We start from the raw sequence: 13,111 nt of genomic DNA on the forward strand, positions 1-13,111 counted from the left end.
TTGCCTCTGAGTGGGTATCAGTGATATTACAGCCAGGACAAGAACAGACGATAAATCATCAAAGAAAATACTCAGTATAATCTCTTTTAGAAGGCATGAATAATATGAAGTACATTTTAGAAATATTTCTATCAGAAGTGATTAGGTTTGGCATTTAAATGGACTGATAAGAACCATCTAGAAAATTCATTTTCCTAGAACAGGTCATTCCCAAACCACAGAGGAATCATTATTATTGATTATGGACACATTTTCATTCAGACAAATTCTGCAATGGGGCTGATAAAAATAGACCCTTTCAATGGTCTGTTTATATAACCATGTCACAGGTGGTATCAGCATTTCACTAGCATTTGGAAAAAAGTTAAATTTTCCTGGAGAGTTACGTTTTGGGGTTTTTTTGGTTGTTTGTGTGTGTGTGTGTTTTGTTTTATTTTACCACAAATTATGTTTATCTCTGTGCATATCCTCTTGAATTTTAATCAATCTTCCTTGCTGCTTGACCTTAGAATGATTATTTTTTCAACCCTAAGCCAGAATCAAGAACCTGGCAGATATTGCAATGATCATCAAATCCAGAGTTGGAGAAATCCAGGTTGTCCTTCCCTGGGGTTATTTACTAAGACCTGGTGACTTCACTTTACCTCAGCATTTCAGCATTTTCATCTTTAAGATGAGGATAATAACAGCTGCTCCCTCAAAGTATTTCTGTGAGTAAGAAATGACATAAAGCTCAAGTCCAGTTCATTCAACAGTACCTGGCACTCAGGAAATGGAAACTATAATTGTAGACTTTAGCACAAAATATGACTTTCAAAGTTTTATTGGGATTGTATTTTTTAAAAATATTGATTCTTGGGCTTTTTTTAAAGTTAGAAATAAAACACAGACTACAAATCTCCTGATAAGTTGCTAGTTTCTAAACTCATCTTAAACTCTAGGTCATCTCTGGGGTGCTGATTAGCTAAAACTCAGCAAGATTTTATAGGTATACATGAAGTTGGATAAGCGATATTTAAATTGCAATCTTTATTTTTGACTGGAAATAATTTGTTGGAGTTATTACACAGTTGTTCAGCCTCTGAATCATAAGCAGAATGAGCATTCTTCTCTCGTTGGGTAGGGGATTCCAAATCATAATTGAATTTGTTATAGGTTATTTTGATACAAAGTTTAGTGAGAGCATTGGTTTGACAATTCCGATTCTAGTTTGCCATTTCCTTCAGAAATATTTGATTCCTCTTATTCTTGTCCTCTGGATACCAGATTCGATATACACACCAAGACCAAGTAAACAAACATAACTCCAAAATCCAATAAATCGCTCCCATTCAGATCCATGTTTAGAAAATCCACAATCTATGCCTTCTGACCCAATGATTGATGACACAGTCCTCCTGCTGCCCTTTTCAAAAGCAAGCCAAACAGGAACTCAAGAAAGGAGGAACTGTCGGGAAGCCCAAAGCTGGGATGTCCCTCCATCGCAGAACGGAAGCTCTCATCCTCAAACCCTGTATTTACAGATGGGCATTTAATTTGTAAAGGAAAGGTCCTCATAAAATGTGTTGTACTCTTTCCCACAGCTTTCAGGCTTGCTACTTCAATCCAGCTAGCTCTGTGGTTTCTTTTTAAAAGCCAGAAAGGTTCACAATATTCTACTTATTGACAGTCTTTTGTCTCCACTTGGCCTTTCTTTTAGATGAATAACATGATCTCATGGACAGGGAAAGTGGGAAAGGTGCATTAGTTACAGAGATCCCAGTTCTTCTTGTGCAGCTCCCATCTGTGTCCACCAGTATGTCTTTAGCTGGGTCCCATTTATTTCAGTGGGCCCACTCGTTCTTATTTTGGCTTCCAGTTTGGGCATAAGGGGCAAATAAGACATCTTCTAGGGAATCCTACCCCACCATTGGGTTTCAATGAGCTTCTCTTCTCTATCCTTTCAGGAGTTATTCTGTAGGAAATGCATAGGTCTCCAAATCATACATTTCCCTACCCTAAAATTTTACCAAGATTTATAACACAAGGCAGATCTGCCAATAAGAGAAATGAACCAACTGCTTTTTTTCCGTGAAGAAAAAGCTATAGTGCCTAATTTGTTCTCCAGCTTGTCTTTGAAAGAACACCTGCTCCCTTCGCTGACAAAAAGGAAATTGCAGGGGCTTCCAATTTTCAACTTATTGAACTTACAGGAATCCTTATTTTTGTTTATCTCATGCTTTCCATCTAAAAACCATCCTTCGAGTCCCTCTTCCCCTAAAAAAATTTGCCAGAATCATCTAGTCTGCACACCTCTCTAACTTCTCAGAGCATTTGACATCTATTTTATTCATTTTGGGAATTGATAACATACTGTTTTGTACTTATTTCTAATTACCTTTTCCATGAGAGTCATCTTAATCTTGTATAGATGCCTCAAGAACAGAGACCATGTCTTAAACTCCTCCTGTTCTTCATATGATAACTCTTACTTCCTAAACAATCTAAATATATATTAGATGGCCAACGAATACTTGTTAAATTGGATTTCTCTAATGAATGCTTTGACAAAGTCTGTGTACTTTCATAGATGCATTAAAGGTAAAGAGAAGTAGAAAGTAAAACTAGATTGGGCGTGGTGGCTCACACCTGTAATCCCAGCAATTTGGGAGGCTGAAGTGGGCAGATCACTTGAGGCCAGGAGTTCAAGACCAGCCTGGCCAATGTGGTGAAACCTCATCTCAACTAAAAATACAAAAATTAGCCGGGTGTGGTGGTGGGCACCTGTAATCCCAGCTACTTGGGGAGCTGAGATGGGAAAATTGCTTGAACTGGGAGGTGGAGGGTGCAGTGAACCGAGATCGTGCCACTGCACTCTAGCCTGGGTGACAGAATGAGACAAAAAAAAGAAAGAAAGAAAGAAAGAAAGAAAGAAAGAAAGAAAGAAAGAAAGAAAGAAAGAAAGAAAGAAAGAAAGGAAGGAAGGAAGGAAGGAAGGAAGGAAGGAAGGAAGGAAAGAAAGAAAGAAAGAAAGAAAGGAAAGAAAGAAGACTAGATCTTTTTCAGCAATTAATTCACGAAATAAAAACACATTAACTTTTTATTTAAAAACTCATTGAATTATTAGGATTGAAAACACCTTATCTGGTACAAATTTCCATCCAAGTTTGAATTCTTGCTAACCTTTCTTAAGAAGTTATTGAAAGAAGCTTTTTTTAGGATGTTATGTATAGTCATCACAAAAATTTCAAATAAATTAAAAAAAAGGAGGAAAAAGAAAACAGAAATAAACTACTCTTCATAAGCAGTTGTAGTATATGTTACACATATGTATTTAAAACACACACGTGGGCTCAGTAGGAACCTCACTTTCTGTCACTTGCTCCAAGTTATATTCCAGGTAATTGGTCAGAGGGATTAAAAGTGCTGGGAGACAGTGAGTGTTTAATCGCCTCACACCTCCTTTCTGTAAAACTGCGGCCTATTCCTGTTCTGTAACCTCTAAAACTCTCCACCAGCAATTTACTGATGCAGCCAATTAGACAAAGGAGGCAAGATTTCGGAAGCCCTTTCAGAGGGATCAGTCATTGTTGGGCCTACAACACAACGAGCCCGACCGCTGAGCTTCTCGGTGAGAACATTGGCGGCTGTCTTCCAGGTTGAGCCTAGTGGAATTCCTTTTACATTTTGAAATTACTAGCTCCAGGATACATTGTCATCCAAAAATATGTGGCCAGATCATCATGCAATCTTGCCTCTTTCCCCCAGTTCTCATTTCTCTCTGGTTACTTCTAAAGGACAGGTTTCATCCCATTGGGATTTCCACTGGCAAAACCCCCATTGTTAAAACAGATCCTTTGACAATGTCTAGAGTTCAAAAGTAGCATAGTAGTTAGTGTGATGGATGAAAATTGCATCTATTTAAGTTGAGATATATTTAGAGAGAATCGCAAATGATCATTAGTAAACATGCAGGATTAACAACTACTCAATAATGATGTTTCCTTACTTACATTTTCATTTTTAATAATATCTTGATCCTCCTGGTCTTCTTGCTATGTTTTGGCCTGTTTATTAAAACGTTACCTATAAAATGCTTAAGTCCCAAAGAATTTCTAGCAGGCAAGAAACATGAAGCATTAGCTTATTATATCAAGACCCTTAATTACTTTTTTTTTTTTTTCAGATCTGAACACTGAGGTTCCTAGGTGATAGATAATGCTCTTGGCCAACACAGGATCTCATCTGAAGCTGACGGAGGAACTATTCATGGATAGGCTATTCCTTTCTGCTGTAAGAATCAGTAAGCAAAGGAAAGAGATTCATGTGCCGCTTCATTGGCTTAAGGTACTTTTCTGATATAACAGAATTTTGGGGCCAAAATGCCTGCTCAGCATTCATTTTCATGGCTGTGTTTCAAAACAACTATCTACTACCTTTTACTGATTCCAGTCAAATAAGGGACATAAATAATTTTTAAAAAATAAAAAGAAAGGAACAAAAATCTTGACATTTAGACCAAGATTCTGGTTGGATCTTATAAGAAAAATGGCCATGGATGATTTTTAAGTAAACATATTTTCAAGGCTTTGTTTGCTTTTAAATCAAGTTTTGTAAGAACGCAATAGCAATGTGTGATTACAAACCTGCTAGTTAGTTTTCTCTTTGTTAGTCACTAGAAGAAAAAAATTAAAGCTCACGAAATTTTGCATCTTATCAAATTTGCTCGTTTAAATTAATGAGAAATATCTACGTAATATTTATACTAGAGGTTGCTTAAGCTTTCAAGACACCTTTAAAATGTGATAATTTGGAAGTTGGTTGATTAATGTGCTCATTTGACAGCTTCAGTTTTTTTTAAAGAAATTTAAGTACTTAGATTTGCTCTTATATTCAGATGTATTAATACTTTCAAGCAGGGCTCTGGAGGGTGCCTTATTTAAGCACACTCCCAAAAAATGCAACTTAAAATGACACTACAGGTTAGTACAAATTAGGCGGTATTATCAAACCCCGTTCTCTATAATCTTCTTATGGTGTGTAAAAAAATCCACATCCCTTCAAAACTTAGATCTCCAAACTTCATATGACTAAAGCAAAACATCTAAAAATATGTTTATATAAAAAAGAGATCAACAGAAAGGAATGTACACTGGTAAATTATCTTTTTGGTGGTTGTTTTTGTTTGCTTGTGAAAAAATGAAAACTCAGTATTGGTTGCAGTTAAGCTCACTTCAGGATTATATGACCCAGAAGAATTTTGAAGATTAACTTTTTTTAAAAAAAAAAAGATCTTTTACAGTCCTTTCAAAATTGCCTGGGAAAAGAAAATAAATGCAGGTGATGTGCTGATCCAATTTCCCCACTCCATTGAGAACTTTTGAAAATTATACTGTTCGAAAACAGTTTTCCATAAAAAGAATTTTGAACAAATTTGAGCATTCAATCACATATGAAAACAAGAAGCTATGTGATGCTAGATTGGAATCCCTCTTCATCGGAATTTGTTTGAAGTACTTGGGGGAAAAACAAGGGAAACAAACTACATTTGGTTTAGAACTGCCAGCACTAGCAGGCACTTCTCACTCCACGTGGGTGATTCTTCCACCCTCACAGTGTGCCCCCAGCAGAGTATCAAAACCATGAGAAGGAGAAGCTTTGAAGATGGAAGGCCTGGATTCCAAGATCAGCTGATGACTGACAAGCTGGTCTCCTTGGGCAGGATAATGAAGCTTCAGTTTTTCCACCTATAAAGTGGAGATGATGATCATGGTGGTTACCCCCACAGAGTGGTTTTAAGGCTACATTCAGATAATTCATGGAGAACATTTAGCAGAATGTGTGGCGCACGGGAAGAACTCAATAAATGCTATTAACTATTATAGAGGGAACACTGCAAACAAATTGAATCATGTTACAGGCTGAGGAGAGAAGCCAGAGCTAGCAAAAATGATTGGCAATGTATCTTGTGAAGCACAGGAACACTTTGCCTTCAGAGAGTTTTCAGTTGAAAAGTTATAGGTAGCTATTTCACACCAGGCAGGGGGAAAGTGAGCTGAACAAAAAAGTCAGGGTGTTAAGAGGTGGTCTGCAGAAAATAGAAATAAGAGTAGAGGCTAAGAAGCAGCATAAAAGAGTAGAAATTCTTTGGAATTAGAAAGTTTGAGACCCATTTATCATTTCTGTCCATTATTAGTTGCATGGCCCTGGTCATGTGATCTGTTTTTTCCCATGCTTAGCTCCTCATTCATACACCTTGTCATTAAAGGCTACTTCGAAGGCTTGCCCTGATGTCCTAATGAAAAGGCACATAATATGTCTAAATGTAGCACCTGAAAGTACTCTACAGAGAGTAGCTCTTACTGTGCGGTGTGATACTCAGGTACAAGAGTGTCCACAATGATGGAACAGGATGGCAAAAATGGTTCAGGGAATGTATTGATAAAATAAATAAATGTGAACACATGACACAGCACCATTGCCAAATTAGGAAGTAAGAGAGTTGGAAACTATTTAAAACTTTGTGAGAATGTCCAGGTGTGGTAACTCATGTCTGTAACCCCAGCACTTTAGGAGGCTGAGGCAGGAGGATTACTTGAGCCAAAGAGTTTGAGGCTGCAGTCAGCTATGATCACGCCACTGTACTCTGGCCTGTGGGACAGAGTGAGGCACAGAAAAAGCCAACTTTCTGAGAAAACACCTGGAATTCTCTGGTGGAAAGGAAAAGTAATTTACTACACTGAATGTCACAAATGTCTTAAAAATAATAGATTAATGGAACATAATAGCTAGTAGAGATTGTATCAGAGAGTGGTTGGCTGTTCAGCACACTCAATGCCTTCGGAAGCCTTGGTAAAGATGGTGGAGGCTCCATCAGCCTGGGTCCCTGAATGACTACAAGAAGCAGCCTCCCAAACTCTTACTCCCACACCTAAGTGAAAAATAAACTTACATTATGTTAAGCCACTAAAATGGTGAGATTATAGTAATTGGATAGGTCTCTAAGGGGCACCCAAACTTTTCCTCTAAGCCTTTTCTTTCTAATTTTTGGTAGAATTTAATATGTAATCCAGTTTCTTCCCCACAGAAATATTTAAAATTTTGACTTTATTTTTTTGTAAAATATAAATAAGGCAAATTGTTCTTGGCATTTAATTAATTCTATTTATGGAAGTAGCTTCATCCTCAAGAAAATTATAAGGAAATCAATAACAAAGCAATTGTATGGGGTGTCTATGATTTTAGGATATTAAAGGGCCACTGTCAGTGAGAAATGAGATAATGTGATGAATCTATGTTCATTCAAACATCCCTGTCCCAGTGAAAAACTCAGCACAGGGGGTACTAAAGAAAACCAAAAACAAAAGTATGAATCAGTGTTCTATTTTACATAATATTTTACATAATATTTTCAAATATATTTTTTGTGTACTATTTCAAAACAAAAAAACTTATTTTTTCCTTCGTCATTTAAAAATACTCAGATAATACACAAAGTTTTTTAAGTCAAAATTATCTATAATCTCACCTCCCAGAGGCAACTCCATTGTTAATAGGAGATACTTATTTTCCTCAAACCTCATTGACCCCAGGCAATCTCAATCAGTTTATTCTGACAAGGCGATAAGAGGAAAATACCACAACCTTGTTTGGTTTTTTTGTTTGTTTCTTTGATTATCTAGGAGTATGAGTTATGTGTGTTTCCTTTGGCTTATTGTATATACATTTCTTTTGTACACTTTTTTCATGTTTGTCTCATATTGGTTTTTAAAAGTTCTAAATAGAATACGCATGTTAATCCTTTGAAATAAGTTAATCTTTTTATTTTTTTAGAGACAATAAATAATAAAAATTATTTTTTTTTTTTAGGTCTCTCTCTCTGTCTCCCAGGCTGGAGTGCGGTGGCAATTTCATAGCTCACTGTAGCCTTGACAGCCCAGCCTCAAGCAATCATCCCACTTCAGCCCCCTAAGTAGCTGAGACTATAAGCATGAGCCACCACACCCAGCTAATTTTTTAATTATTTTGTAGAGATAGGGCCTCCCTATGTTGCACAGGCTGGTCTCTAACTTCTTCTCAAGCAATACTCCTGCTTCAGCCTCCCAAAGTGCTGGGATGACAGGCATGAGCCACCACACCCAGCTGAAATAAATTCAGACAATCTTCCTTGATAGAGCATTTTTTACCTTGGGAAAATATTAATAAAATGTGCATAAGTATTAGAAATACCACACACGTAGATATTTTCTCACAGCAGGTACCTGGGCATTTTTTTTTTTTTTTTGAGACAGTCTCGCTGTGTTGCCCAGGCTGGAGTACAGTGGAACGTGATATTGGCTCACCGCAACTGCTGCCTCCCGGGTTCAAGCAATCCTCCTGTCTCAGCCTCCCAACAAGCTAGGATTACAGGCGCCTGCCACCACACCCAACTAATTTTTGTATTTTTAGTAGAGATGGCATTTTGCCATGTTGTCTAGGCTGGTCTTGAACTCCTGACCTCAAGTGATCCACCTGCCTCAGCCTCCCAAAGTGCTGGGATTACAGGCATGAGCCACCACACCCAGCTCAATACTTAACAGAGAAAATCTCACTAAAATTTTGACATGATGGATATGTTAACTAATTTGATTGTCATAATCGTTAAACAATTATGTGTATGGAATCACGTAGTATACCTTGAATATATACAATCTCAATTTGTCAGTTAAATGTTTTTAAATTTTTAAAAATCATTCACAGTTGTCAAGGGAAGGATCATAGGTTCAAGCTTTTGCTAATTGACCCATGCTGTGCATATGAGATGCATTTTTTTATTCTTAATACTTCTAAATAATGTTTAAAAATTTTGTAATCAATCTGGAGATAAAATCTTTCAGTCTGTCTCACTTGAAGACGTTGTGATCTGAAACACAAGAAAGGATAAAAATCGAAGTAATAATCACTTCTTTACCTTTATCTATACTTCATAAATCTCAAATGACTTTGTCCTATTATTAAAGTTGGTTTAATATATGAATATTGTAATAATAGTAGTACATATATATAGTTACTTTTTTAATAGATGGGAAAGATGAAATTTGAGATGTTACATGACTTTTCTGGAATCATGGTGAATAACAATAATTGATGATAATTAAGATTAATTATGCCCTTATGATGCAATAAATCTGGTCCATCATGCTTTATCTCATTGAGTCATAATAACCACATTATACAGATGAGAAAAGTGAAGCTCAGTGGTGGAATGACTTTTCCAAGGTCACACTGCAAGGGTGGAGTCATGACTTCAACCCTGGCAGATTCTAGAATCTGCTCATTTAAGCAGCACTGATTAACCCCACTGGAAGAGGGGCAAATCAGTATTACCTATAGAACGAGAACAAAGGCCTAGGAACAACACCAAACATAAACTTGGAACTTTGTTCTTTGCCTGGTCTTATCACAGGGGCATCTTAAAAGAGCCTCTCCAAGCAGTTCTAAGGCTAGGGTGGGGCTTCTAAGGCTAGGGAGTGGAGGAAAGAATGGCATGGTTCACTGGTCAGCCTTCTCTCAATTACAAGCAATTTTAACTTTCCCTCAAATCTGTAATTATAGGATTATTGCAAACTCAATATATAGGTTGCTGATTTTGAAGCACACATGTACACAATTCTGACAATAACTGACCAAAAATGTAAAAGGTATGCCTTAAAAATGTTTAAAAACACACTTCTTAATTTTTGTGCGAAGATGTCTTCAAACATGATTCTGAGCATAGAAGGTTTCAGGAAAAAGAGACTCTGCACATACGTGTGTAAATGAAAGCTGTCTTTCCCTTTAAACTCTGTTGCTTAAAACATCCATTTGTGTTGCAAAAATAAATGTAGACATGACAGAGAAGCATTGGCAGAGAACTCTCCCATATTTAGTGAATCCTGAAAACACTGTCCCCACTCCAAACTAGTGATTGAATTCTTGTTTTCCCACCCCCAAGTTTAGATGCTGGAGGTGGTGTTGTTTTTTTCTTTTTCTTTTCCTTTATTCTGACTGGAAGAAAAACATATTGCCTGATTGCTCTTCATTGAGACTCTCCTCTGACTGAGATATATTCTGGATAATATAGGCTAGTCTTTCCCAGAGGCAATAGAATGCTCTAGATAGCCACTTATAGTCCCTTAATTTTATTTGAATTTTGAGCTCAAAGGCAACTTAGAAGGAATTGAAATCTAACACCCCTTACCCCCTTTTTATTCAAACAGATAAAGAAACTATGGTCCACAGAGGTTTGAAAACTTGCCCAAAACACACATTTCATTGCAGTGAATCTGAGATTCCAACTGATATGGTTTGGCTCTGTGTCCCCACTCAAATCTCATCTCGAATTGTAATCCTCGTAATCCTCATGTGTCCAGGGAGAGACATGGTGGGAGGTGATTGGATCATGGGGGCAGCTTTCTTCACGATGTTCTTGTGATGGTGAATGAGCTCCATGAGATCTGATGGTTTTATAAGCGTTTGACACCTTCTCCTTCACATACTCTCTCTCTCCTCTTGCCATGTTAGACGTGCCTGCTGCCTCTTCCACTATGATTGTAAGTTTCCTGAGCCTTCCCCAGACAAGCAGAACTGTGAGTCAATTAAACCTCTTTCCTTTATAAATTACCCAGTCTCAGGGAAGTTCTTTATAGCAGTGTGAAAACAAACTGATACACAAACTTAGCTCTTAACTTGCCTTTTTGTTCTTCCGCAATAAAACTCAAGCTACCCAGTGCCCAGGCAGAGTCTCCATAATGCTAACATCTAGAAAAGAAAGGATGAAGGTGGGTGAAAGGTCAAGTCTTCCAAGATTTAGCTAGACAGAGAGGCAGCACCTAGCTACTTGATGTTGTCTTATACCTCCCCACATGGGTCTGCAGCTGCAGGTATAAAGATTCTATTAATTTACCAGTTCAAGAACAAACAAGCCTTCCCTGGTGTAGAAAAGAGGCTGATGGTAACCCAAGCACATCTTCCAGAAAACAACAAAAGCCACCTCTGGCGGGGCACCATCCATAGGGCACCCTGGTGCATCTGAGATCTTATGCCCAAAATGAAGGTAAACTAGGGCTGAGGTTGGTGGCAACTTCTGGGCATCTTACCCAACAGGAAAATCAGGAGCAATTGAAAGCAGGGTGGAGGAAGGGTGCGTGCTTTTGTTTTGTTTTGTTTTCTTTTCTTTTCAAAGGGTCAAAAGCCAACAATCTGACACTTGTAAAAGTGTCAGCCCAAAGGCGGAAGGCTCCTTGGACGACATGATAGCTCACCCAGAAGCTCAGCATGTATCCGAAACCGAGATTCAACACCACGCTTTCTTTCTCTTCCTTCCAACAGCCTCTGTTGCTCGTGGCAGATTTAATGGTGTGATTTACAGCACTGAGAGACCTTTGTCAGGGCCAGTAAAATGACAAACAATAAATATATGGAGCAGTATGTTAACAGCCTCCACACAATACCTTGTCAGTTACAGCTTGATAGCGATACATTTTAATTTTGTCTTTCATAAAAATCTTGGCATGTATGCCTCATTTGAACACAGGCTTCCAAGTCAAGTGTGTCATCCAAGCATGCAGTTTATCACCCTCTATATTTTCTGTCCTTTTCATTTAATGTCATTCCTATGGCAACAGACATCGCCCTGGAAATCATTTTCAAAACAGCTTATTTGTTGAAAGGGATTGGGTGAAGCTAAAATATGTGTTTGGCTGGGAAGAATGTCAGAGTGTGAATATGGCTTAGTTACATTAATCATATTCTTTGAGGACTTTGTGTAATCAGATACTTGAAGGAGGCGTATTGTGGGGTTGAATTTGACATACGCACCCCACCCCCAGCTTTTTATGGTTTTGCATTTCGTAAGGATAAAAATAAGAGAGGCAAACTTGCAGTTCACTCCATGGAAAAAGATCTATGCTTGTTTCTAACATGGCATGGTATGTCCATTTAGAGAATAGGATAGAATGGTGGATTGTAGCCCTAATAATAGTGAACTGCTATTACTATGAAGCTGATTATGTGAACCTGAATTTATTCATTCAACATGTATTCAACACTTCTTTAATGAGCATCTACTATGAAATGAATATTGCCTGAGAAAATAGTGGTGAAAAAAATATAAAAAACCTCTGCTCCCATGGAGCTTTAACTCTAGTAAGGATGACAGATTTTATTATTTATCTATTTAGTTATTTATTCATTTATTATTATTATCATTTTTAGAGATGATGTCTTATTCTGTCAGCCAGGTTGGAATGCCAGAGAGCAAGCATAGCTCACTGCAGCCTCAAACTCCTGAGCTCAGGGCAAGTCTCCCACCTAAGCCCCCTGAGTAGCTGGAACTGCAGGTGTGTGCCACCACCTAGTTAAGGAGGACAGATTTTAAATAAGTAAACTAATACGTTGTTGAGGCTGGGTTCTCCAGTAACAGGATATGAGATGGGTTTTCTTGTGAAGGTGATTTATTGAAGACCCAATAAACAAGTTGTACGAGGGGCTTATAAGTTGGTGTAGAGAGCAGAACCAGGCAGAGGAAGAAGCCAAGCAAAGCTGAGTCTAGCCTCTGTCTGATCTCAGCAGGAGCTCTGGAGTGCAAATGGCCCCACCAAGCTGACCCACCTAGGGACATTGAACTAGTAAGTCATTGGTTGCACGCTGCCTTGTGGAGGAGGTGTGTGCCATCACAGCCTCTTAGGCATCCCTCGGTGAGGCAGCTCCTACTGACCAAGAGTAATGCTTGGAAGAAAGGTGCAGATGTTGGCCATTGACCATCAAAACTCACATCAGCTGGGGAGTGAGCATGCCAGCTGGACAAGGGAGTCAGGGCACATAGTTCCTACTACATTCATACATACATGCAGTATTTTAAGTCAGAAATAATGCTATGAATAAAATAAAAGACAGTGATCAACAGTAGGTGGACATGTCACGAAATGCTTTTCTAAAGAGATAGCATCGGAACTGAAGCCAGCCATATGAAGATCTGGGGCAACTGTTAAAGCAGATAAAACAAAAGGTCACATAACCTATGAGTGGGCTCTTTCAAAGGGTGGCAAGTTCAGGATATTTGAGGAACAGAAAGTAGGCTCAGGTGGCTAAAGTGCCATGAGCAATGGATGGG

The sequence above is a fragment of the Nomascus leucogenys genome, chromosome 2, assembly GCF_006542625.1.
Source record: "Nomascus leucogenys isolate Asia chromosome 2, Asia_NLE_v1, whole genome shotgun sequence".
Taxonomy (NCBI): Eukaryota; Metazoa; Chordata; class Mammalia; order Primates; family Hylobatidae; genus Nomascus; species Nomascus leucogenys.